Here is an 8663-nt window from a genome sequence, read left to right as displayed (position 1 = left end):
AAGGGGGCTTGTGTTTGGTGGGCATCAAGTGTACAGTGCATTGCAGCTGTGAGGGTTTGGACACGCAGGGATGGGAATGGTAGCCTCAAGAGAAAAGAAGCTGGAAGGGTAAGCCGAGGCCATGGAAAAAAAAAATGGTTTCCAAAACATATAGCAAACCCTTTCCCAGTGGTGAGCAGTGAGGAGCTCATCTCAGCTCTGGCCTGGTTATATGAACAGCCAGAGAGTGATAATGTTACTATCTAGAAGATATTTATGCTAATATTGCCTTCACAGTTAACAAGCTAAATCTGCCAACAACGAAGACTTTTAAATATTTACTACTTTACTTCTAAGGCAATCAATTCTGACAAGCTAGGAAGTGGCATTAAAGCACTATGCAATATGGTTTATAATCCTCTTATATTTATCACTCATATTTCTGGGGTCAAAGATGATGTCATTTTCCAATGGTTGCCAGCAGCCATATGCTCTGAAATTACAAATAGTGCTAACAGAAACCTTAATTCATCAAAAAAATAGATTTTTTTGCAAGTGATTTCTCTATATGATCTTCCAGAACACCATTGTGTCCCTCATAAAATAAATTCTAAATGTTAATCCTTTTACCCTTGTTAATCTGTGCAGAGCTGTATAGTACTACTATTACTGTCCTCATTTATTTTTCTTCCAAGCAGCATGACAGGATGCTTTTAAAGGATACACGGACCCAGTATTTTACCTATGTCGAGGATGTTTTCTTTATATTAATTAATTTCCACCATTAAAAATGAATGACAGCAATGTAAAAAGTATCTGAGTACACATTAGTAAGATATTCTTGTTCTTTGCAGAAAATGTAACAGGTTGTGAGCCAGTGAAACAGACAACTTCACTTGCAAAATCTCTTCAGCATAACACTTAAGCATGCACCTAAGACACTTCGCAGTAAGTGCTTAAATTTAAACATGTGCTCTACTGTTTACTGAATTTGGTTCATGATATGCACCCATGAGTATGTTTATTTAATAAATAATCTTTTTTAATGCATGTTTTCCTTTCCTGTAGCTCACCAAGCCTCATTCATTTTAGTTCCCTCTATTAAAATTTGTTTGCTTGTTTTGTTTTTGTGGTTGGTTTTTTTTTTTTTTTTTCAAATACTCTTGCTTTAGGAGGGACAGAACCTTTTTTCATACTGTGATTTTTTGATTGTGAAAATTTGGTTTCCAACTCAGTAAATTTTTTGAGAGCTTGCAATGTTAGCTGCCTTATTTTCAGTCTTTTCATTTTAACTTGCATCTAGGAAAAGCCATCTTTATAGGTAAAATGGATATAAAATAAAGGTGATCCTGAAGTGGAAGATAAGTAGTAATTATAAACATCATGACTGTTTGCACTACTTTGTACACAGTAGATAAACTGCTGCAAGGTAAAGAGTAATTTGTTTTGGAATTAATAATCCTAATTTTAAACAGGAATTAATTACATCAGTGTATACCATTTTGTATCAGTCTATCAACGCTGTATCAACTGTGGGGATATGTATTTCACCAGTGTGACAATATTTGTACAGAAATTCTCGTTACAGACAAATCTTTAGAGGCTGTCCTGAAAGTGATAGGCAGCAGACTTGATACGGATATATGACCCAGTCCGTTTTCTAGTCTTGTGCACTGGAGGGGAGGGTAGATAGTTGGGGTGGAGGGACCACTGCCATATGGGTTGTAGAATCAGGACAGACTGATGCTATATGGCTATAAACAGGACGTGGCATATGTTCCCTGGTGCTGACCATTGTCTCTCCAGCTTTTATCCAACCAGCATGTAGGACTGTGGAGATGGGGAGAGGACAGCCATGGGGCCGTTGTGTAAAGGCACCGGTGTCCATCAGGGCTGCAGGGAAGTGGGCAGGAAAAAGGACAGGTGTATCCATAGCAGCTGGCTTCTGAGGTGCACAGTCAACAGCATAGCTAATGCTGGCCAGTCAGTGCAGCTGTGCGCCTGGAACAGTATGTTCTGCGGCTTTTCTTTGCTACATGGTTACCCCACTGTTGTTCGTGCATCACCCAAAGCCTCTTGAAAAGGACAGAACATTATCTATTATCCAGATGGCTTCAGAAAGTTTGGATTTCTCCTTTTACTAGCAAAACATTAGTATTTTTTTAAATTGGGTTGTTATTATTTCACACCAGATCAAAATATTAAAGTTGGTTTTAAGCAAGATTTGTATAAACTACTTTTATATGCCCCCTAATTTTCCATTAACATTCTTATGTTTTTATGAGAGAGCTATGTTTTTTTTTAATCTTTCAGGTCATCTCTGCCAAACTGTAAAAAAATGCAAACATCAATAAAAATATTGGCTTGTGTAGTTCTGCTGTAAATGCTGGTGCTACACAGGGAGAGCATCATATTGGTCTGTTAAATTTCAGAAAAATGTGCAGAGGTATAATTGCTTCTCACAAAATAAAGTAAAAAGCATATTTCCAGAAAAAACAAAAATAAGGTCTAGCTTTCCTGACAGCAATACTCAAAAATAATTTCCTTTTTATTAATAGATATTGAAAAAAAGTTGTGTTTTTTAGGAGGTAAGTATTCACTAATGAGAAGTGCAAAAACAATCTTGAAACGTCGGTGTGCCTGTGTGATGTATGTCTACATACAAAGATTATTTTTACATTGCATTTTAACTTAAAATACAGGAAAAATATTAAAGGTAATGAAAACCATACATTATTGAAAAATATTAATGAAAATGATACATTATCAATGTATCAGTAAAATTTATTAGATTAAGTTCTCGAACTCTGAGTTCCATTTGAAACACACCTATGACCAATTCATAAACTTCTCAGAAAGATACTTGGGAGAGAAATGCTTGCAAACAGCTAGTCGCTTCATTGAATCACTCTCTATTAAGTTTCCTTGCAGTATTTTTCCAGTTACTTTATTGCCATGCTTATTCAAAATTAATATTAGTGTTAAGTTCCATTCAATATACATTGGGAAAAAATTCCTATTGTTACTCTTTTTGGTCAAACACTAATCACCAGAGATTTCAAATCCTGTATTGCAGCACAGCATTTTAATACTGATGTAGTTAAAGTGTTTGTCCCTTTTGTAATTTTATTTATCACTTCTTTCAAATATGTGTTGAAAAATAAGATGTGAGTTATACAGACTGACACTTAAGCTATGCCTTTGGGTCTAAGACCATCATAACATTAGAATATGGAGTTTTTTATAATCCCAAATCAATTCATTAATTTGATAAACAAGCATAATTGTGTGATTTCAAGTAAGAAAGACCCCACTCTGGAGTGTGTAAAAATTGTACTGCATTGATGTGCAGTGTAAATAAACTGAACTCCTCACTGCAATTTCTGTTTAATTATTATAAAATACAACAGGAATTCCTCTTTTTCTGCACTGTGTTGGAAGCCCTTTTACTGAAACATGATGTGGCTATCACTGCATTAGTCTTTCTCACTGTGGAGCAGTCTCTTTACCTTTGCACGCCTGGAATTTTAATTTTCTGAATCACTGGAAGACAATTAACAGTGTTGTTTGCATGTATGATGGGAGTGGTTCTTCACAGCTTGGGATCTGAAGGACCAGTGGTTTTAGCTTGCCTGCCATAGCAGAATCTGGTTCTATGGACTAAGAAATTTTTGACCTTGAATTCTTTGACCTGATGGTAAATGTTACGGCAGAATTTTACCATTTTTGCCTGAAACTGTAGAGGCTTGAAGAAAGGACTGACAGGTGTATAAATATGTTATGTTGATTAATCTATACGTGCGGTTTTGGTAAGGTAAGTCACTTGCAATCCAATAGTTGAAATTTGATCAGAGTCCTCTTCCTCTCCCAGGAATTAAGTCCTCAGTGAAATCACTAAACGGTTACAATAACTGAAGAAAGAGATACAGAACTGTATCTTTCATTTAAACTACAATATTGAGGATCCAACTTCATGGAAAATACCGAAACTTACATTAAACCAAAGCAATATATTGAACTTTTTAATTATTAAGTAAAAGGTGAGCTGCAGGAAATATATTCTTTCAGGTATTCTGGCAATGTTAGTCTTACAGGTTTGTCTCAATGCATTGTTGGTGGAAAAACAAAATGAAAGTTAAAGATATACCAATTTTCAGAAATAAAATAAAAACAGAGCAGAAAGTTAAGGACAAGATATGTGTGATGACATTTAAAAATTATTTTTTGCTATTATTACTATAAATCGAAACATTTTCCCCTACTTCTACATCAAGACTGACTAAATATTGGAGAAATAATCTAGTCATGTTTCAGTATGTCAGGAGAATGATTTAACAAATCTGTGTTTCTTCATTATTTTCTAAACCAAAGCAGCATTACTTAATATTTGTTATTGCCAAAGGTGCATATATTCGAAGTATTTCAGCTGGTTAGGAAAAACTACTGGGTTTTTGCGAAACAAAAATCCCCTTGTGGACTAATGCTGGTGCCTTATACAGATTTCAGGGTGAGTCTGTCCTCACTGACTTTTTTGTCTTAAATATATTTTCTTTTATTGAAATCCCTGAATTGTCTGTTTATAGAAGTAAGGCCATCATTAAGCAAAAATGCCTCATGCTGCACTGAGGGAGCTGATTTTCTTTGGAGTCAGGTGTTCTATTGTAAAGAAGGGGTGTCAGCTTAAATTTTTACACATAACCAATGAATTTGTTCATTCTTAATATACCTCAGATTCAGATGCCTAGCAGATCTGTAAATAATAGGAATGAACTGCAAATTTATGAATTAAAAAGTCAAAATAATCAGTCTTAGATGTGGTAACCCATGCCATGGATTCAACTTTAATTAATGAATAAAGAATATTAATTCTTGCCTTTTAAAGAGGTGTTACTCAAGAAGAGTTATTTCTAAGCGTGTGTTTTGTACACAGCAAGGGTATATTAATTGTCACAAAAACCCTTTTTTGTTTATTTCCATAGGAGTCTGAACTCATTATTTCTCTTCAGTAGAAAAACAAGGTCCAGAAAAACTTGAAAAAAGTTGTTTCTTAACTGTATGAATAACTTATTCTCTAAACCAAGCACTTAAAAACTGCACAATGGCATGAAACATGAATGTGTTGTAGTCTAATGTATGAGATTCAAGATCCTGTAACAACAAAGGAGGAATGACTTTTAAAAATTGTGTCAGTTTTTTAAAGTCAAGGTGACATGAAAGCTGTTGTAGAAGCTTAAGTTATGGTCTGGGAGTTATTGTTCACTCTTCTGCTTAAAGTTTTCTGACTGGACATATGCTCCTCAGAAACTGTAACAGTAAAGAAATAAAACATCACTATGAACTATAAGTAGTTTCTTTTTCTCTTTCCCCACAAATCTGTTAGATAATTAAGCTTCTCAAAATATCTTAAAGGTTCTCTCAAAATATCTGTCTGACAAACTGATGTGAACAACTTGCATTTTGTTAATGATAAAATTATGTATGAGAGCTTTGAAAATTACAATTCGTTATTTCTGTTTGATTACAGGCAAAAACTGATTTAAAAATCTGTGGTAGAATCTCAGCAGGATTATAGAAGAAGCTTTCAAAATTAGAAAAATACTACTCCATTTTTGTGGCTTGTCCAAAATGCAATTGATCAATTATATTTTAGATATCTTCTGTGTTGTAGGGTCTTCAGTTTTAATAGGCAAATAGAAGTAAGAACTTCTAAATGAGAAAGTCATCCATGCAGTAGATGAAGCATGAGATCCATGTTATAACACTGAAGAATCAAACTGATATATGGTTGCAATATGTTAAAATATGTGTCTCTGAAAAGTAGGCAAGTCAAACTCCTTACTGACTTTTAGGAGTATATGGTAGTTCTACGCTTTCCAGATAGATAAACACATGAATAAAACAATCAATCAGGGCTGAAAATCTATTTCTACGTAGGCAGGAAAACAATAATGCAACTAATCGATGAAATGGACTTTGATTATTGCATTTAGTTTAATTTATTTTCTCACCATGAATAGAACTTTTGAGTCTAGCTTGCTGAACTTATTGCTTACATAGGTTTTGTGACCTGTTTTGGCTCAGCTAAGATACTGAATTTTTCTTTATAATGATTGTTTATGTCTGCATCAGGCATGGATGAGAAGTTGGCTCTTGTTTGTTGTGTAGTCCATAGAACAGTTGGGGGTCTGTAAGCTGTGTGTGTAGAAAGAGCTGAGAAACGCTTATGAATGTGGGTCAGTCCTGGTCCCTATGTTTTCAGCTTGTTTCACCTGCTCCATTTCTTGAGTTGCCATGCCACAGGCAACTCACACAGAGAATGAGGCACCATCTGTTGACAAGCAAATAAGCAGCGGAGGGAAGAGCTTCCTGTTGAAAAACTGGTGTGGCAGATAGGTACTTTCTTTTTGTAAGCCCTCTGGACCACTAGCTAAAATTCGTGCCACTACAGGCAATTTTCTCCCCAGGAATTTTGTGGTAGGATCACAGAGGAGATTTCTAGGGCGTGATGGAATGACAGACTGTTCCTCTTTCACAAGGTGGGAGATCTTGAAAGCACAAACAGGCTGGAAAGCAACCTGCCTTATACTCCCCAGTACGATTCAGTCCATTTCACTTATCTACTGGAAATGCCCTTTCCCAAACATAATATCACAAGGTTAATGTGATTTAATTTTTTTTGTTTGTTTGTTTGGTTAGTTGGTTTTTGGCCTTTTGTTTTGTTTTGTTTATTTTGTTAAAATAAGTTACCTGATCCTGGGTTACTGTTAGAACTGGGATATAACAGCCATTTTCAAAACCCATTTTGCATGCTGTTTTAAATAGCTGACTGAAAAGGAAAGATGTGTAAATGACATATGATCTGTGACAGCAGTGGTGAATCAAAACCCTCAGTGGGACTGACACAGAAGAAGTAATGGACTTTGAATCAGACTGGATGTAACTCAGAAGCTTCATGACCCTAAAATTGATGCAAACTTTCTCTTTCATTTGAGGAGAAATGGATTTGCTTTTCCACATCCTGCATGTTGATTGTCAGATCTGCTGCCAATGTTGAGTTTTATCTGTTCTCCGATTCATGGGAAACTGATAACTGTATGATGTCAACATGAAATCATAAGTCAGGTTAGCTGCTTTTTTATGTGAAACATATGAGAAACTTGCAAGAAGCCATAAACCCAGTGATTTTCATGTTTGTTTTGCATGTTGTGAGCAAGTTTATTAGTCTTTTTAAAACTTTGTTTGTACTGTGATTTCAAATAATTTGTATTTCTTTCTACTCAAAAAACTACCTGCACAGTAAAAACAGGTAATACAAATGTTCCATATTCTGATAATCATAGAAACATGGAATGATTTGGGTTAGAAGTGACCTTAAAACCCACCTAGTTCCAAACCCCCTGCCATGGGCAGGGACGCCTTCCACTCGACCAGGTTGCTCAAAGCCCCATCCAACCTGGCCTTCAACAGTGCCAGGGATGCAGCACCCGTAACTTCTCTGGGCAACCTGTTCCAGTACCTCATCACCCTTGTGGTGAAAAGTTTCTTCCTTGTATCTAATCAAAATCTCTTCTCTTTCAGTTTATGGCCATTACCCCTTGTCCTATCACTATATGCCCTTGTGAAAAATCTCTCTCCAGCTCCCTGGTAGGCCCCCTTCAGGTACTGGAAGGCTGCTAGAAGGTGCCGCCAGAGCCTTCTCCAGGCTGAACAACCACAACTCTCTGGGCCTGTCCTCATAGGAGAGGTGCGCCAGCCGTCTAGGTCATCTGCGTGGCCCTGCTCTGGACTTGCTCCCAAGGTCCTTGTCTTGCTTATGTTGGTGGCCCCAGAGCTGGACGCAGTACTCCAGGTGGGGTCTCACAAGAGCAGAGTAGAGGGGGAGAATCACCTCCCTTCACCTGCTGGCCATGCTTCTCTTAATGCAGGCCAGGATTCATTTGGCTTTCTGAGCTGCCAGCACACATTGCCGAGTCATGGTGAGCTTTTTGTCCACCAGCACCCACAAGTCCTTCTCCTCTGGGCTGCTCTCAATGGCTGCTCTCAATGCATTCTCCACCCAGCCTGTATTGATGCTGGGGATTACCCTGGCCCGAGTGCAGGATCTTGCACTTGGCTTTGTTGAACTTCAGGATGTTCACACGGGCCCACCTCTCAAGCCCGTCAAGATCCTTCTGGATGGCGTCTCTTCCCTCTAGTGTGTCAACCACAACAGACAGCTTGGTGTTGGCAGCAAACTTGCTGAGGGTGCACTCAGTCCCACTGTCCATGTTGCCAACAAAGGCGTGGAACAGCACCGATTCCCGTACATATCCTTGACTAATGCTATTTGTCACTGGTCTCCACTTGGACATCAAGCTGTTGACCACAACTCTTGGAGTGCAACCATCAAGCCAATTCCTTACCCACCAAGTGGTCCATCCATCAGATCCATGTCTCTCCAATTTAGAGACAAGGATGTCACGTGGGACCTTTGTTTCTGTGGGAGCTTTTTTGTTTTGAAAATGTTAAAAACTCCATTAGGTCAAAACTTTTCATCAGTTTGGCAGAAAGAGGTAATAATTAGGCTACAAGTGCTTAGGAGAGAAATTCCTACAAAAGGAAATTTTTATTTAATGAGTCTTGACCCTGGATTTTTATCCTTATTTGTGCAATAGGGACTATTGCTTGAGGAAAGGCAAAACTTC

Source organism: Falco biarmicus, chromosome Z (assembly GCF_023638135.1).
Source record: "Falco biarmicus isolate bFalBia1 chromosome Z, bFalBia1.pri, whole genome shotgun sequence".
Lineage (NCBI taxonomy): Eukaryota > Metazoa > Chordata > Aves > Falconiformes > Falconidae > Falco > Falco biarmicus.
The sequence above is the reverse complement of the archived record's forward strand: the minus strand, read 5'-3'. Positions refer to the sequence as shown.